This window comes from Bubalus bubalis, chromosome 23 (genome assembly GCF_019923935.1).
Source record: "Bubalus bubalis isolate 160015118507 breed Murrah chromosome 23, NDDB_SH_1, whole genome shotgun sequence".
NCBI classification, from domain to species: Eukaryota; Metazoa; Chordata; class Mammalia; order Artiodactyla; family Bovidae; genus Bubalus; species Bubalus bubalis.
Window position 1 is genome coordinate 10333869 of NC_059179.1, and position 17226 is coordinate 10351094.

General features: G+C 39.0%; 1 protein-coding gene and 1 non-coding gene across 3 annotated transcripts in view; one reads left to right on the plus strand and one right to left on the minus strand.

Moving 5' to 3' along the window:
• The window catches only part of RNLS (renalase, FAD dependent amine oxidase), a 282481-nt gene that overhangs the window by 104873 nt on the left and 160382 nt on the right, over positions 1-17226 (minus strand). The gene's annotated exons all lie outside the window — the stretch shown is intronic.
• On the plus strand, positions 14031-14103 carry TRNAG-UCC. The gene has a single exon. It is a non-coding gene; the product is annotated as a tRNA-Gly (tRNA).

The window sequence follows — 17226 nt, forward strand, 5'->3', positions numbered from 1 at the left end:
AAACTAATTTGGGTTAAATAATTTGCTCAGGTTTGCAAGATGACAAAGATGAGATCTGCACTCATATCTCTGTGACTCCAAGCTTACTTGGTAAATTTTTAGGACATATTCATCATCGATAAGAAGACCAGGGAAGGTGGGAGTTTTATCAAGAAGAATGATCAATAATCTCAAATGCCTCAACAGAAATTAAAAGATGAAAGACCCAAACTACATTGAAAGGATTCAACAGTCATGGATGACCTTAGAGGAGGGTAGTTCCCTCGGAGCAAGGAGGCCTGGGATCAGGTGGCTCAGGGAAGAGAGATGAATGAAGTGGTATGGGAACCACCCTCTCAAGACATTTCACACTAATTAAAACAATTTTAAATATTCTGTAGCTTCCCCACTGCTCTCTGTGGATTATTCCTCAAACAACTGAACTACCTGACATAAAAATATCTTTACTCATGCTTAGAATGGTGTCTGCTAAACAGTGGGTGCTCTATAAATCTGTCGACTGAATAAACTTTCCTCTTTAGCACTGATTCTCAAGAAAAACTAGAAATACTTAACGTCTATGTTTCGGACACAGATATGTTGATAATGTCCAGTCCCAAAGGAGAAGTATTCATTCTCTATGGTGTTTGAGGAATCTTTTGGTCCCTTTCAACGGAGGAGAAAATGTCAACTCCAGTTAATAAGAAGCAAGTATAAAGCTGGATCCTCCGCCTGAGGTCACATAATGTACCATGGTGAAGGCTGAAGACAAGATCGCCTGTGGTTCCCACTGAAATGCTTCCAGACACTGTGACCTCAAATCCTTCTGCTCTGGCTGTAAATGTCTTTTTCTTTCCTTGATTTTCTTCTGCTCCACTCCCCTTCATTAATCTAGATCTTATGGTACAGTTCTGGTAATAGTTCTTGCTGACCTGTATTTTCTTCTGTTTTTCTCACATATAAACTAGGTCTGTATTTCCAACATTGCCTGATAGTCATTCATTAATTCTACAAATATTAAGCATCCGTGCACCAACACTACTTTTCGGCGCTGTGAAAACAGAAATGAATGGCAGTGTGTTCCCTTGCCCTGCTTTAAAGTGAGTTCACTTTGAAGGATTTCCACCTGCTTGGTGTTACACTGACTTGATTTTACATCGACTTGATCTTACACCATCTCTGCTTTGTATTTATGGTCTTCTTCCAAGTAGCTGACCAAATGTTCACTGTTCTATTTGTAGCATGGCCCAAACTCCTAAGCCTCACTGAGGTGAAACCGTGGGGACCATATTTTCCATTTAACATTAAGGGCCTCTTCCTTCCTCTTTCAGATACCTCCTTTTGGTGCTTCAGTGGTTTTTTTTTTTTTTTTTTTCTTTTTTTTTTTTTGGTTGGCAGATCAGACTCAACTCTTTTGTTTTGTTTCCAATTCTCATGTACTGATATATTTCAGACAATTTATCTGGGCAGATCTGACCCATTGTATTTTCTATTCCTTTTGCAGACAGTGATAAGGTTTTCCCATGTCAATATCGTCTACTCATAATATGAGTTTACTAGGTAACCACTGAGAATCCTGACCTTATTTTGATCCTCTCATTTCATATTTCATACCAAAAGAAAACAAGCTTCACAGTCACATCTACACCAAAATTAAAGATATAGAAAATACTTTCTATCTGCAGAAATTAATACAAATAATGTCATTTTCTTATTGAGGCTGGTTCTATTATTCATGCCTTCCACTTTAAAGAAATTATAAGGAATCTATTTGTTTTGTTTATTTTTTGATGTCTGGTTACCATGAAGCAAATATTCTGAATCCATTTGGAGAAATATACAGAAGGCTTACAGTTGGGTCTTCTGTTAAGTTTGTCTTGGGAAACTGTATCATTACTGCTGTAGGAGTGTAATAAAAAGTGTTTCTGGGGCATAAGTAAAGAAGGTGGTCAAAAACTCTTAGAGTTGAAAGGACATCAGAGATAAGGAAACTCAATTGCACACTTTTAGAGATGAGGAAACCAAAGCTGGAAAAGATGATGATGTTACTTAAAGGCTAGCTGAGGGCATAGTTTCCACTTCTTTTCTTTGCTCTCCAACTGCTTACATCATAGGATCTTAATGCTATATCCATGTATGTGAGTGTGTACATACCGCTAATCAGATTCTTGGAGAAGATTAAAGTTACTGTTTGAGATGATTTTAGAGGTTCAACTTTGACTATGATGTCTTCTTATGTGAAATTCTAAAATATATGTGTGCATTTTGTTTACTGTATGAACAGGAAAATCACAAAAGCAGAAGGGCTCTCTTGAAATTTACAGTCAAATGCAGTCACTGGCAACATTTTGGATCTTGTTAACTCTTATTTTTTTTTTTAATTTTATTTTATTTTTAAACTTTACATAACTGTATTAGTTTTGCCAAATATCAAAATGAATCCGCCACAGGTATACATGTGTTCCTCATCCTGAACCCTCCTCCCTCCTCCCTCCCCATTCCATCCCTCTGGGTCGTCCCAGTGCACCAGCCCCAAGCATCCAGTATCGTGCATCGAACCTGGACTGGCAACTCATTTCATACATGATATTTTACATGTTTCAATGCCATTCTCCCAAATCTTCCCACCCTCTCCCTCTCCCACAGAGTCCATAAGACTGTTCTATACATCAGTGTCTCTTTTGCTGTCTCGTACACAGGGTTATTGTTACCATCTTTCTAAATTTCATATATATGCGTTAGTATACTGTATTGGTGTTTTTCTTTCTGGCTTACTTCACTCTGTATAATAGGCTCCAGTTTCATCCACCTCATTAGAACTGATTCAAATGTATTCTTGGACACTAACAGATGGAGAAATATACCATGTTCATGGATTGGAAGAATCAATATAGTGAAAATGAGTATACTACCCAAAGCAATCTATAGATTCAATGCAATCCCTATCAAGCTACCAACAGCATTCTTCACAGAGCTAGAACAAATAATTTCACAATTTGTATGGAAAAACAAAAAACCTCGAATAGCCAAAGCGATCTTGAGAAAGAAGAATGGAACTGGAGGAATCAACCTACCTGACTTCAGGCTCTACTACAAAGCCACAGTTATCAAGACAGTATGGTACTGGCACAAAGACAGAAATATAGATCAATGGAACAAAATAGAAAGCCCAGAGATAAATCCACGCACATATGGACACCTTATCTTTGACAAAGGAGGCAAGAATATACAATGGATTAAAGACAATCTCTTTAACAAGTGGTGCTGGGAACTCTGGTCAACCACTTGTAAAAGAATGAAACTAGAACACTTTCTAACACCATACACAAAAATAAACTCAAAATGGATTAAAGATCTAAACATAAGACCAGAAACTATAAAACTCCTAGAGGAGAACATAGGCAAAACACTCTCTGACATACATCACAGCAGGATCCTCTATGACCCACCTCCCAGAATACTGGAAATAAAAGCAAAAATAAACAAATGGGACCTAATTAACCTTAAAAGCTTCTGCACATCAAAGGAAACTATTAGCAAGGTGAAAAGACAGCCTTCTGAATGGGAGAAGATAATAGCAAATGAAGCAACTGACAAACAACTAATCTCAAGAATATACAAGCAACTCCTACAGTTCAACTCCAGAAAAATAAATGACCCAATCAAAAAATGGGCCAAAGAACTAAATAGACATTTCTCCAAAGAAGACATACAGAGGGCTAACAAACACATGAAAAGATGCTCAACATCACTCATTATCAGAGAAATGCAAATCAAAACCACTATGAGGTACCATTTCACACCAGTCAGAATGGCTGCGATCCAAAAGTCTACAAGTAATAAATGCTGGAGAGGGTGTGGAGAAAAGGGAACCCTCTTACACTGTTGGTGGGAATGCAAACTAGTACAGCCACTATGGAGAACAGTGTGGAGATTCCTTAAAAACTCTTATTTTAATGACAGATAGGGTAGGGGTTAGAAGTTGTGTATTGAAAAGGCTCCCTTGCTCAGAAATGACCCCTCCAATCAACCTGCCCATTAGAGATTCATTTAGTTAACCAAACTCATCTATTAAATGGATTGTAATTAGCTCACCAGATTGCTTCTGTGCCTCTCAGATCTGCTGCAATGAATAAATTGAAGTTTGATCTTGGGCAGGGAGGAATGCTTTTGAGAAGGACAGGCAGAAAATCAGGTTGTGGGTAGCTAGAACTTTGGGAGAGGTGGATAGAAAGAAGACTGCAAAGGTACCAAAAATTTCTAATTTTCAATGCTGCCTTTAGCCAAAGTACTCAGATGGAAAGCACATACATACTATAAAGTACATGTGAGCAATTAGGCAGATTATGCTCTGGACGTGCTAAAAAGGTCCAGCTTTGAACAAAAATATTCCATGGTGTTAGAAAGGCAACTGAAGATCAGGGTGAAAGTTTAAGAGCATATGGGCAAGTGAATCCATATGAGATGGTTTTATGAGATGATAAAATATTTATTTCTCTTTGCCTGTTAATGGTATCAGTTATTACCTCTCTCCAAATAAACCATCCATGCTGGAAATAACTAGAGCTCATTATGAAGCTTAAAAAGGGTATATGGCATTTGCAAGCACTGGAATTTGAGAGTTCATAGGTTATATATACATTCAAAGGATAGAGTTTGGCTGGATTGTCTGGCCTGATGATTTCATATCCAAAATACCTGCCATGCCATTTATTAGACTGAATTGATCTGTACTTTTCTGAATAGTCTTTTCCCCCACCTCTATCAGTAAGGTGAATATAATGATATTGTTTTCTGTGCCTACAGACATACTCAAAGAATAAAAGTTGACTTCATACACATTTATTCAGTTCAGTTCAGTTCAGTTCAGTCGCTCAGTCGTGTTCGACTCTTCGTGACCCCATGAATCGCAGCACACCAGGCCTCCCTGTCCACATTTATTAGTTATATGATTGACTAATTACTTGATCTTTCTAAGCCTCAGTTTAACTATCTGTAAAATGGGGATAATGGTAGCCTTTGTCTCATTGAGTTGCTGTAATTTCATTAGGGTTAAATGAGATGTACTCATACAAAACCTTAGAAGAGAATCTGACACATAGAAATGAGATGTACTCATACAAAACCTTAGAAGAGAATCTGGCATATAGTAAGCACTCAGTGTTAGCCAGTGTTCTCCATATAGGTCATCTGTTCTTGCTCCCTGACAAGAATGCACATGAATTGGTTAGTCTGAATGTCAAGAAGAGGTGGAAGAAGAAGATATATTAAGGTTTCAATGGCAGCAGTTCTGGCCCTCCAAGCTTTCCCCTCCTCTCTCCGACCTGACTTCTGTACTCTTCTGTAAATCTAACCAGTGGGCCTCCTCCTTCCTCCTCTCCTTAGACCTTCAGTGTTCTGACCGTGGTTAGCATGGCAAAGCCAATTTCCTACCATCCACAACCCCGATCTTGCATTTTGTTTCTGTGTTTGCATCACAACAGCTCTATCTTATGAACGAGGCACATTAAAAACTCCCACTCTCTTTCTCTTAGAGAAAACATGAATTCTAAGTAGGTGAAGGTTTCATAATTATTCAGTCGCCACCTGATAACCTGACCTCATTTTTTCTCTTTGCTCTTAGAAGAGAAACATGAAAATTATGTTAAATTGGCAAGGTTTATTAAAATTTTTTGAGAACTTTATTTTTTTTTTTGAGAACTTTATTTTTTAACTTTATAGCTACCTGTATGTTTCAAATGTTTAACAAGTCTATGCCATTTTTGTAATGTAAAGAAACCTACATATGCAAAATATAACAATACTCCTCTTCTGCCTAAATTGTGATTTGTCCTATGTGTCCTGGCTTCTATCTTATTGAAAACTGGATTAAAAAAAAATGGGCTCATTTAACAAATATCCTTATGTCTCCATTTGGCAATATAGTTGCTGAATGACCGACTGAATACTTAGGAACCCAGGAAACAGTGTATTGGAGCCCCAAGAATATTTTATCCCAGTTAACATCTGGGGCTTAATTGAGGGCAAAGATCACAACTTAAAGAATTTTATGTTTATTGTTTATAAACCATATTCTCACCCCATATAGCTCTATGAGAATTTCCGCAAGGGAGGTTTCTGAATTCTTTCACAGATTTCCCTGTGGGAATTCTCACAGAATTATATAGGATGAGAATCTGGCCTTCCTAGGCTTCTTGATATGTTTAGAGAGGGGAGTAGGAGCTTGGCTAGGTTATTTTTATTTTCTACTGAATTCTTCTGGGGGAAGTTGTACTTTTTGAATCAAGATTGTATGTGTTTTAAAATTTCCAAAGACTTTAAAACAGCAGGGTCTGAAGAATGCAGTAATGTTTAATAGTCTAAACCTTGGATTTGAACATGTGATTTGAGAAGATATTTCCCACACCTTTTAAATAAGTGTTTCTTCTTCTATGGTTTCTATAAGCAGAAAATCTTGGTGTAAAATACCATATTTAAGTTGGAATTTAGATTTTAAAGCCTTTGATTAATGAGGTAGTTCTTTTTGAAATGACTAGAGTCCACATTTATGGTGAATTATTATTAGTAAAACTTTACATTAGAACAGCTGTAAATAGTCTATTATGTTAATATGACAGGCAAATTAACAAATAGTGTAACAGCGTGAAACATAATACAGCATGTTTCCCCAAAAGGTCAAAGTGCCAACAGTACTGAATAAAATGATTCTCTTGTTTCTTGAGGTGACTTAAAGGGCAGCTCCTAAAATATGAGTTGTAGTCCTTTAAATGTCTACATTATTATGACAATGCTGAGGACTTCAGCCATAACTTCAATATCTACCCTGGAGAATAGGAAAAAAGAAAGGGCATTAGAAATGTTCTTCATTTTCATTTTATGAAATTTCAAGCTTAGGACCTCAGTAGGTTATTTTCCCTGGAATCTCTCTGATTTTGTTTTTTCTGTTACCCACATAATTTTATGTATTGTAAATGAATTCTTTATAAGATGAAGATAATGAATACAGTTTTATGTGACAGGATTGACATCTCTGACTCACTTTATATTCACGTGTTGTATAATTACTCACACTTTCCTCTTTGGAGTCAGTGATCTGACATGGACATCCATGGATTTTAAAAAAAACACAAAAATATCTATATAAAATGAAGCCAAGGGTCAGCAATCAACCAGTAAATTCAGAATGGAAACAATGAACTTTTAAAAAATTCCTTGCTAGAGATACAGAGGTAGGTAGCCATCTTTTTGTCTTGATGAAGCTAATGTTTCATCAGAATTTCTTTTATGCATCAGAATTTCTCATATATGCTAGATGCTTTCACAAGTTACCTCATTTTCTTCTGGCAACAGCCCTAGTAGGTTTGCATAATTAATCCTGTTTTACAGTTGAGGAAATAAAGATTCAGTGGTAAAATGACTTTTGCCTGGTCACTCAATTGGTGTGTGGCACGTTTGAGAACTGAATCCAGCTCTAACACTGATCTCTGCTCACTATAATACAACACAAAAATTAGGGTACATTAAGACTTCCCCAGTGGTCTAATGGTTAAGACTCTATGCTTCAGCTGCAGGGGACATGGGTTTGACCCCTGGTTGGGGAAGTTCTGCATGCTACATAGGGCAGACTCCCTCCCCCCTCAGAAGTTAGATAATAGTTTTGGGGGGATTTAGAAAGCATGCCCAGTTAGTCTATCATACTGTGCCATGTCTGCACACACTTATTTCATTAAGCCATTACTGAAACTAGCAGTGTATCCTCAACTTAGGCCATCTAAAATGATGGTGTTTGTTTCATCAAAGGTTTATAAAATCTAACTTGAATCTCCTGAATGAAGGACTCAAAAGACTGTCATTCAAGGTAAGAATCAAACATGCATGCATGCTATGTTACTTCAGTCATGTCTGACCTTTGCGACCCTATGGACTCTAGTCCACCAGGCTTCTCCATCCATGTGTTCTCTAGGCAAGAATACTGGAGTGGGTTTCCATGCCCTCTTCAAGGGGATCTTCCTGATCCAGGGATCGAACCTGGGTCTCCTGCATCTCCTGCAATGAAGGTAGACTCTTTACCACTGAGCCACCAGGGAAACCCGAGAATCAAACATTACACTCTCCGTATTCTGTTTCCATTAGCAGGATTTTCACGGACTTGATCAAGCAGTTCGATTAACCAAGATATAAAGTTGGTTAAATATCTCCATCTAATAGTTCTTACTGACCACTCTCAGGTATATGTGTATATACCAAAACATAAACTACATACTGTATTTATGTTTCTGGGCTAAGGAGTCAAATGTACTAGAGAACTTTAGGAGTGAAACACTGACGCAGATAATCTATGAGATCCAGAGAAGGAGCTTTATGGAAAGGGCTGTATTCTTAAGCACACTATGGACATTCTCTTAAAAGCAATTTTCTTTGTGTGTGTGTGTGTGTTTTGCCCATCTATTATTATTATTATTATTATTTTTTACTTTAAGAAGCTGGTGGGCTTACTCTGTCCTGCTCTCTTGCTTATCATGGATGATTGAGTCCCAGCTTAAGCAGAGTTGCTCAGATACCCCATTGGCTGACCTCGAGGAACACTGTCAGGGCCAGGGAGGTCCAGATTCCTCAGGACCCCGTGCAAGACTGATAGTTCCTTAGACTGTTTGCCAAAGTCTGTTGCAGGGCGAATGTGGCTCTGAGTAGGACTTGAGCCGCCCACTCTCAGCCACAGACCAGCCATCTAAGTAAACACAATGCCTTTGGTATGTAAATGGAATTTCAAGGAGGTCTCCTTGCTCTTCCTCCAGAGCAAGCTGCTGCTTCTAAAAGCTCTAAGCCCAGAACTGACAATGGCCAATAGGGAACATAATACAAGAATTCTGCTTAAGAGATGAGTCATATGGCTATTGCCTGAGGATACAGGCAACTGCTCTGTGGTGGGGTCGCTCACTCTCAAGATCTGAGGACTCCACTGTATGTCCAGAACTCTCTCTGACCTCTTCATGGTGGGCAAGAGGTAAGACAAACAGAGGAAAATAAGACTGGGGTCAAGTCACTAGCTTTATTTTCCAGCTTTAATTCCTGTTCTTTCTTATTCTTTTGCCTTTTTAAACATGTAGCAGCAGTCAGAAGGGGGAGAAAAGCCTATTAAAATGTTCAGATGCCTTTTGAAAAAAAATTAAATTTCCCCATTTTCTAAATTTAAAAAGTAGTTTTACCCTTCCTTGAGATTCTGTTCAGTTGCACAGTTCAGTTCAGTTCAGTTGCTCAGTCGTGTCTGACTCTTTGTGACCCCATGAATCGCAGCACGCCAGGCCTCCCTGTCCATCACCAACTCCCGGAGTTCACTCAGACTCACATCCATCGAGTCAGTGATGCCATCCAGCCATCTCATCCTCTGTCGTCCCCTTCTCCTCCTGCCCCCAATCCCTCCCAGCATCAGAGTCTTTTCCAATGAGTCAACTCTTTGCATCAGGTGGCCAAAGTACTGGAGTTTCAGCTTTAGCATCATTCCTTCCAAAGAAATCCCAGGGCTGATCTTCAGAATGGACTGGTTGGATCTCCTTGCAGTCCAAGGGACTCTCAAGAGTCTTCTCCAACACCACAGTTCAAAAGCATCAATTCTTTGGCGCTCAGCCTTCTTCACAGTCCAATTCTCACATCCATACATGACCACTGGAAAAACCATAGCCTTGACTAGACGGACCTTTGTTGGCAAAGTAATGTCTCTGCTTTTGAATATGCTATCTAGGTTGGTCATAATTTTCCTTCCAAGGAGTAAGCGTCTTTTAATTTCATGGCTGCAGTCACCATCTGCAGGGATTTTAGAGCCCCCAAAAATAAAGTCTGACACTGTTTCCACTGTTTCCCCATCTATTTCCCATTAAGTAATGGGACCGGATGCCATGATCTTCGTTTTCTGAATGTTGAGCTTTAAGCCAACTTTTTCACTCTCCACTTTCACTTTCATCAAGAGGCTTTTTAGTTGCACACATGCCATGTAACAGAAGGAGCATCAGATTTACTCTGGGAAAGTCCTGGCTTGGTCCTAGTTAGAGATGTGATTTTATCTTCATTTGGTCACTATTTTATTAGTTGTAAAACGGTGATTTAAACCTATCTCACTGGATTTTGGGGAGAATTAAATGAGATAATGTCTACTAAGACCCTGGTGGAGGCCCTATACAGTAGGCACTTACAGATACAGAGACAATATTATTAGCCTGGAGAGATAACTGAACATTTTTCCTCTAAGGATACTCCCTTTTCTGGGTTTCAAATGGACAGGAAGCATTATTAATATTGCTGATGATATTTTATCCAAATCTTGTGATTTTGTACATTCTGTCCTTTCTGAAAAAAGGCCTACTCACTTAGAACTAAAAGAAGCTACTCTTATTTACTCCTGGAAGAAAAAGAAAGCCTTTAATCAAGCTAGCAAACAGCAATTAAAGATCCAAACAACTTCTGGTTACATAAGTGTTAACAATAAGTCATTGTAATACAGTCTTGCTTTTCATTCACTCTCCAGACAGTCCCTACATCTTCAAAAAGTTGTCCATATTTACTGCCATCTCCTGAGACTGTGCTGTCCACATACATTTGGAGTTGTGAAGTAGTCTCCTAATTAGAACCTCTGTTTCCAATCGCTCTCCATTCTAATCCATATCGTATCTGATACTGTATGTATACTCCTTTGCTACCATTACACATGAGACTAACCAATATCTCTGAAAAACAAATAGTGTATATGAACACATATATATGAAATCTAGGAAAATGGTACTGATGAAGCTATTGGCAGGGCAGGAATAGAGACTGACATAGAGGGTGTCGGACATGTGGACACAGGGGCCGAAGGTGAGGGTGGAATGAATTGGGAGAGTAGCACTGACATTTATATATGACCATGTGTGAAAGAGATAGCTAGTGACAAGCTGCTGTACAGCACAGGGAGCTCAGCTTGGTGCTCTGTAATGACCTAGAGGGGTAGAATGGGGTAGCAGGATTGAGGCTGAAGAGGAGGAGATATGTGTATAGATGTAGCTGACATAAGAGGTGTATGTTTGATCCCTAGGTTGAGAAGATCCCCTGGAGGAGAGCAAGGCAACCCACTCCAGTATTCTTGCCTGGAGGATCCCATGGACAGAGGAGCCTGGTGGGCTACAGTTCATAGTATTGCAAAGAGTCGAACGCGACTGAAGCGACTTAGCATGCACGTACATATTCCCTGTATCTAATCTTGCTTCCTGCTAACACTGCCTTATTCAATGCACTCATGATTTTAAAACTGTCTTATGTTGAAGGATGAGGCATATGAATTAGAAGCCTAGGAGAAAAAAGTAGTTTCCAAGAGGTACATAATTTTACTTGAGACAGTTACCATTTCAAAACCAATCTATGGCACATAGCAAATCACTAAAAATATATATGGCCTTTTCAGTATTTCTTTCAAGGATTTAGAAATGCAGTTTTCTGATGGCCTGGATTTCCTTTAATGGAACATCTGCTGTGCAAGTGTGCTGTTTCCCTATACTTTCTTCCAGATATCCGGAAATTCTGAGGATTAACTAATTTAAGCTTCATCAGGGTGTTCTGTTTACTAACAGTGACTAAATGTCGGGACATACAGCTGTTTGATTTGAAAGTGTTCATATTTCATAATTTATCTTTCCTGAAGTGAAACACTTGATAGAAATCCAACAAAAAATAAGATAAAAAAGGCAAATAAAGGAATCAGTTCTGTTTTCTTCTGTCATGGCTGGTTTCCCAATTGGATAGATTTTTATAAAGGGAATACTTTTCAAAATGCCAGGAACCTTCTGGTGATAAATCCAGAATGACTGAATATCGATTCTAAAGTAAGACATTTTATTCTTTTCATACTTCTAGACCATTTTATATAAATCTAATTTCTTTTTTTTTTTTTTTCTGATGACCCTGAGTTGTAAGAAGGTGGCATGATTAGACTTGCCTTGAGCTCACATTAACACTACACATAAGCTGACAAGCAACCTGTCAGCGTTTTCCAGATCTCTTATGTCATGAGGACATGCTCTAATTATTTGGACCCAGAAATATTATTAATAGACATGTGGTGCAAGCAGTGCTCTTAACACTTCTTTAGAAACTAATTTCTTGGAAATGGACAAAGACTGACTTTGTTAAGGTTAATTACTTAGTATTTACCACATCTGAAGGAACATTGATTGAGAGAGTTGCTTTATTGAACAAGGCGTGTGATGCTGAGACTATGGATTTAAGAGTCTCCTGAAATTAGCATGGCTTTTAATTATAATAGATTTAAGTTGGATATAACAATGTCAAACTGAGACTGCTATGTAAATGGTGACAAAGCCTACTGATTGAGTGAAAGGAATGAATTGACGGTACTGGCAATCTTGGTATTTATCTGTTAAACCTTATTTGTTGCTTAGTCTGTTTTCAGTCAATTGGGCAGTGCATTGGTATTTGCACATTCTCCTCAAGTCCTTGGGTTCCCATATTGTGAACGCCTGCTGGGATTACAGTGCTGCACACAGCAGGTATGGAGCCTTCCCCTGGAAATACTCTCAGTTATCCATTATAGGACAAGGCAGGATCAAGAGCATAGCTTGGTACCATGGCAAAGAGCATGGGCTCTTGAGTCAGATGGCCTGGTTTTGAATCTGGCTTGACCATTCAAGATCAAACCAGTCCATTCTGAAGGAGATCAGCCCTGGGATTTCTTTGGAAGGAATGATGCTAAAGCTGAAACTCCAGTACTTTGGCCACCTCATGTGAAGAATAGACTCACTGGAAAAGACTCTGATGCTGGGAAGGATTGGGGGCAGGAGGAGACGGGGACGACAGAGGATGAGATGACTGGATGGCATCACTGACTCGATGGACATGAGTTTGAGTGAACTCCGGGAGTTGGTGATGGACAGGGAGGCCTGGCGTGCTGCGATTCATGGGGTTGAAAAGAGTTGGACACAGCTGAGCAACTGAACTGAACTGAACTGACCATTCACTAAATGTGTGACCTCAGGCCAATTACCTATCCCACCTATGTCTGTTTTCTCATCTGTCATGCAGGGTCTTGCCTTAGCACCCCACCTCCTGCTTTGCCCACCCATCTTCTCCTTTACCCTCTTTTATTTCATGCCGTAACTTGCCACCTGGCACATATGTGTTTGTCTATTTGTTTGTTCACTTTCTGATCCCCTCCACTGGAATTGAAGGTCTGTGAGTGCAAGAACTTAGTCTCATTCACCCAATACATGTAATTGTGCTTGACACACAACAAAGCAATCTATAGTAAGTTGATGGAGAGCTGAATGAATGGATGGACAATGGAGATAGAAGTCTCCAGGTTGGGCAAAATGTCAATTTTCTCTGATGCTCCTGGAAGACTGACAATAGTGAGAAGAAGAAAAAAAAAACCTAGAAGTTTATCACAGGAATAAAGGCAATAATCCAGGAATAGGAAGAAAGAGAGCTTGATACTAGTGAAAAGAAGAAAGGTCTAGGTAGCGTTAAATTAGTTTCATGGAAACGCATGAGCAGTGAGTCTATCAAATGCAGGCCATAAGAAAGGCAGTGTGCCAAATTGAACTGAGGTAGAGGCTCATTGGAGGAGATGGCTTTATGCCTAGCTGATGATTTGGGGCAGCCCACACCAGTCATAAACTGTTCTGTCAGATCCTAAAACAAACGGGACATTATTCTTTCCTCGGAGGATATATAATCAAAGGCAAACGTTAATAAGGTGATGAATGAAGGGAGCTGCTGATCTAGTTCCATACAATGCTGACACATTACCCAGGTGGTAACATTCAGACAATGAATAGATATAAACAAATTTAATGCATAAATGCAGAGTAAGGAAAATGCATGGCACCAGATGCTCTTGGCCACTGGGGCAGAAGAAGTGCTTAGTGTCAAAGACAACCTTGGTCCTTGTCATGAGATCAGCTGTCATTGTGGCTGCTCTGAGATTTGCAGCAATGGTTGGTAATGTTTTTCCCTTCATCTTCATTTGAGACTCACTTATCAGGATTTAAAATATCAACAATTGGACTTCCCTGGTGGTCCAGGGGTTAAGACTCTGCACTTCCAATGCAGGGGACCCAGGTTTGATCCCTGGTCAAGGAACTAGATCCCACATGCTGCAATGAAAACCCAGCACAGCCTAATAAATAAATACTTAAAAATAATAAAATATGAACAAGAACTTATATGACCGTCCAGCATCCTGCTCATTTACGATACTTCACACTGCTTTGGATTTGGTAGCTTCGTATATTGTGATGATCAGGATGCTCAAATACATCGCCGCACACGGTCAATCTGGGTAATATCTGTGCCACAGTCATTGGCACCATGTTCCTGAAAGGTGTGAAGAGGAGGCGGGAACTGTGCACGTAACACTTCACCCCCGTCTATGCCTTCCCCACACTTCTTCAGAACAGATGGCAGAGAGGCATTAGTTGTCTCATGTTTTGTTTTGAAATGTTTCATTGTAAAATAAACAATTCTGCAGTAGAGTTTTTATTTGTTAGCACATGCAACTAGACTTCAAGTTAAATGCTGTTATCCCACCACCCTTGCCCCAAAGCATGAATCAAACAAAAATAAAAATAAAGCATAGAATCAAAAGGAATGAATGAAGCTGAAACCCTACCTGCAACTTAGATCTTTGTCCTGATGTGTCTCAGCACATAGAATCTCCCTATTCACCCATAAACTATGTTTTCATTGTGTCGTGTTTAGTTTTATTTTTCATTGCTATTTGTTTAAGATGGTATAGACCAAGTCACCCTAGTAATAATTATTATTGTTATTGTACCATGTGGGAGGTGCAATGCTAGGCATAAAAGTGTAAGGTCACTGCTTTCAAGGGATTTAAAATCTGGTTAAGTATTTTTCTTGAAAAATTATAACTAAAAACACTCAACAGTACATACTAAGTGACAGCTATTGGTTTAGACAACAGCTGCAATTGTAGGTCAGGAGAAGGTGAAATGACACACACATAGAATACAGAAGGAAATGTTTACATGAGGTGTGAGTTGAGATTCAGATAGGTAGACAAGGAGACAAAGGCATTCCAAAAAGAAAGGGCAGTGAGAGTAAAGGTACTGAGACAGGAAAAGATGAATTATGTTGGGGGCATAGACAATGAACTATGGCAGGAATGGTGATGCTAGAGAGGTAGAAAGTCCCCAAATAGAATGCACGAGAGTTGCCCCCCAAATTTAAAAATTTCAGGATTATCTCAAAACTTACTTGGAAGTTTACTCTGTTGCTGAACAGAGGGCTAACGTACTATACTTCAAATGTGACTCCATTCACTCATTCAGTGATGCAGCAGTTTACGGAGCATTCCTGTGTATGCATTAGGTGCTGTAGACACAATAAAGTTAGGATATGGTCCTTTGACCTCAAGAAGGTGACAGTTTAATGTGGAATACAGAGAAATGCTTGTGAATTATAATCCAGGTTGAAAGTCATAGCCATGTCAAAATTGGAGTACCTTTGGTCTTTCACAAAAGCCCTGCTTTAATGAACCCTCATGAGAATAATGAAGAAGTCCAGGGAGGGACTCATGTATAATAACGAGTCCTTTCAATACTGCAACACAGGACAACTGTATTGACAACACATGAGACTGGTATGCTGTAAACAGGTAATACTTTGCCCTTCTTCTTTTAGTATTGGGAAAAAAGAAAAAAAGGAGATCGGGGGAAAAAAATCATCACAATAGAAGGTCAGGATCCCAAAATAAACAGGTGCTTTCAGAAGAGAAAAAAATGAATACATTCTGTTATTTCTAATCATAGCTACAGCTTATAGAATACACATTACAGTACTTTTCTGGCACTCTTCTAGGTGTTTCACATATATTAACTCAATTATCACAATATCTCAGACAGGTATTTGTGCCCCAAACACAAAGTCAGTAAGAGAATGAGCTAGGGTTCAGACTCATCTGTGTTCTTAAGCAGTAGCCATGCAACTTTCTTACATGTGGGAGGGTCCCCCTGGGTAATGGTGGTGCAGGGGAAGGGGGGTCTTCAGAAAGATGTCAAATAAAGACTGTTTACATTTAAGGAAACTTAGAATGGGTGGAACGAACTGATATGAGAATCCACATTTTTGTTCTGCTTTTGTATTTTTCCATTTTATAAGACTCTGAAAGTGTTAGTCACTCAGCTGTGTCCAGCTCTTTGGGACCCCATGGACTATAGCCCCCTAGGCTTCTCCATCCACGGGACTTTCCAGGTAAGAACACTGGAGTGGATTGCTATTTCCTTCTCCAGAGGATCTTCCCGACTCAGGGATTGAACCCAGGTCTCCTGCATTACAGGCAGAATCTTTACCTTCTGAGCCACCAGGGAAGCTGGCAGAAGACTGGTAGAATTAAGTGTGAAGAGGGAATGGTTTCTTTTAGATAAATGATAATGGTATTGAATACTGACTGAACATCTATCTGTATGTACCCCGTACTCCACACAGGTACCGTTATTATTCCCATTTTACACTACCACCAACAACAAAAATTGAAGAGACTCCTATTACAAAGAAAGAAGTTTGTTTGGTCTTTATCACAACATACACAGTTGGCAAGGGCTGGAATTTAGATGTGTCTGACGTCACAAAGAGTCGGACACGACTGAGCGACTGATCTGATCTGATCTGACAAATCTTTACCATCACATTACACATTAAATGTCCAGGTTATTGGTCTTGTTGATTTGCTGGGTTTGCCTTTCTTTCATTAATATATTAGGATCCAAAAGTTCTGCTAGGCTGGAGTGGAGTTAGGAAATGGCACTGTCAGGATAAGGCTGTATTTCTTTGACAAGGCAGCTGGCTCTTCATGGCATTTTGGAACCAGAAAAACTATCTGGGAACCATTAGGGACAATCCATTCCTGTCTCTACCAAAAGTGTGGAAAATTGTGGATCTCTTTCCAATAACCAATATTTAAATATTTATCTATGAACTATTCTTTCTCTTAAAATAAGAAATTTTATCTATATGACACATCTTAAGTTAAAAGGTACAGAAACTGAACTAAGAATCACATCTTACTTCAAGTTCCAAAGTAGAGAACCATAATCATCAGAAGTACAGGATTTGGAGGTTACACTATTTCTATTAAATTTCTGATGGCCAAATAAGAATTTATTTACTGTTTGATCCAAATAAAGATATGTACATCAACAAAGGTATAGAACAGAGAGAAATTATTCATATTCTTAAATTTATTAA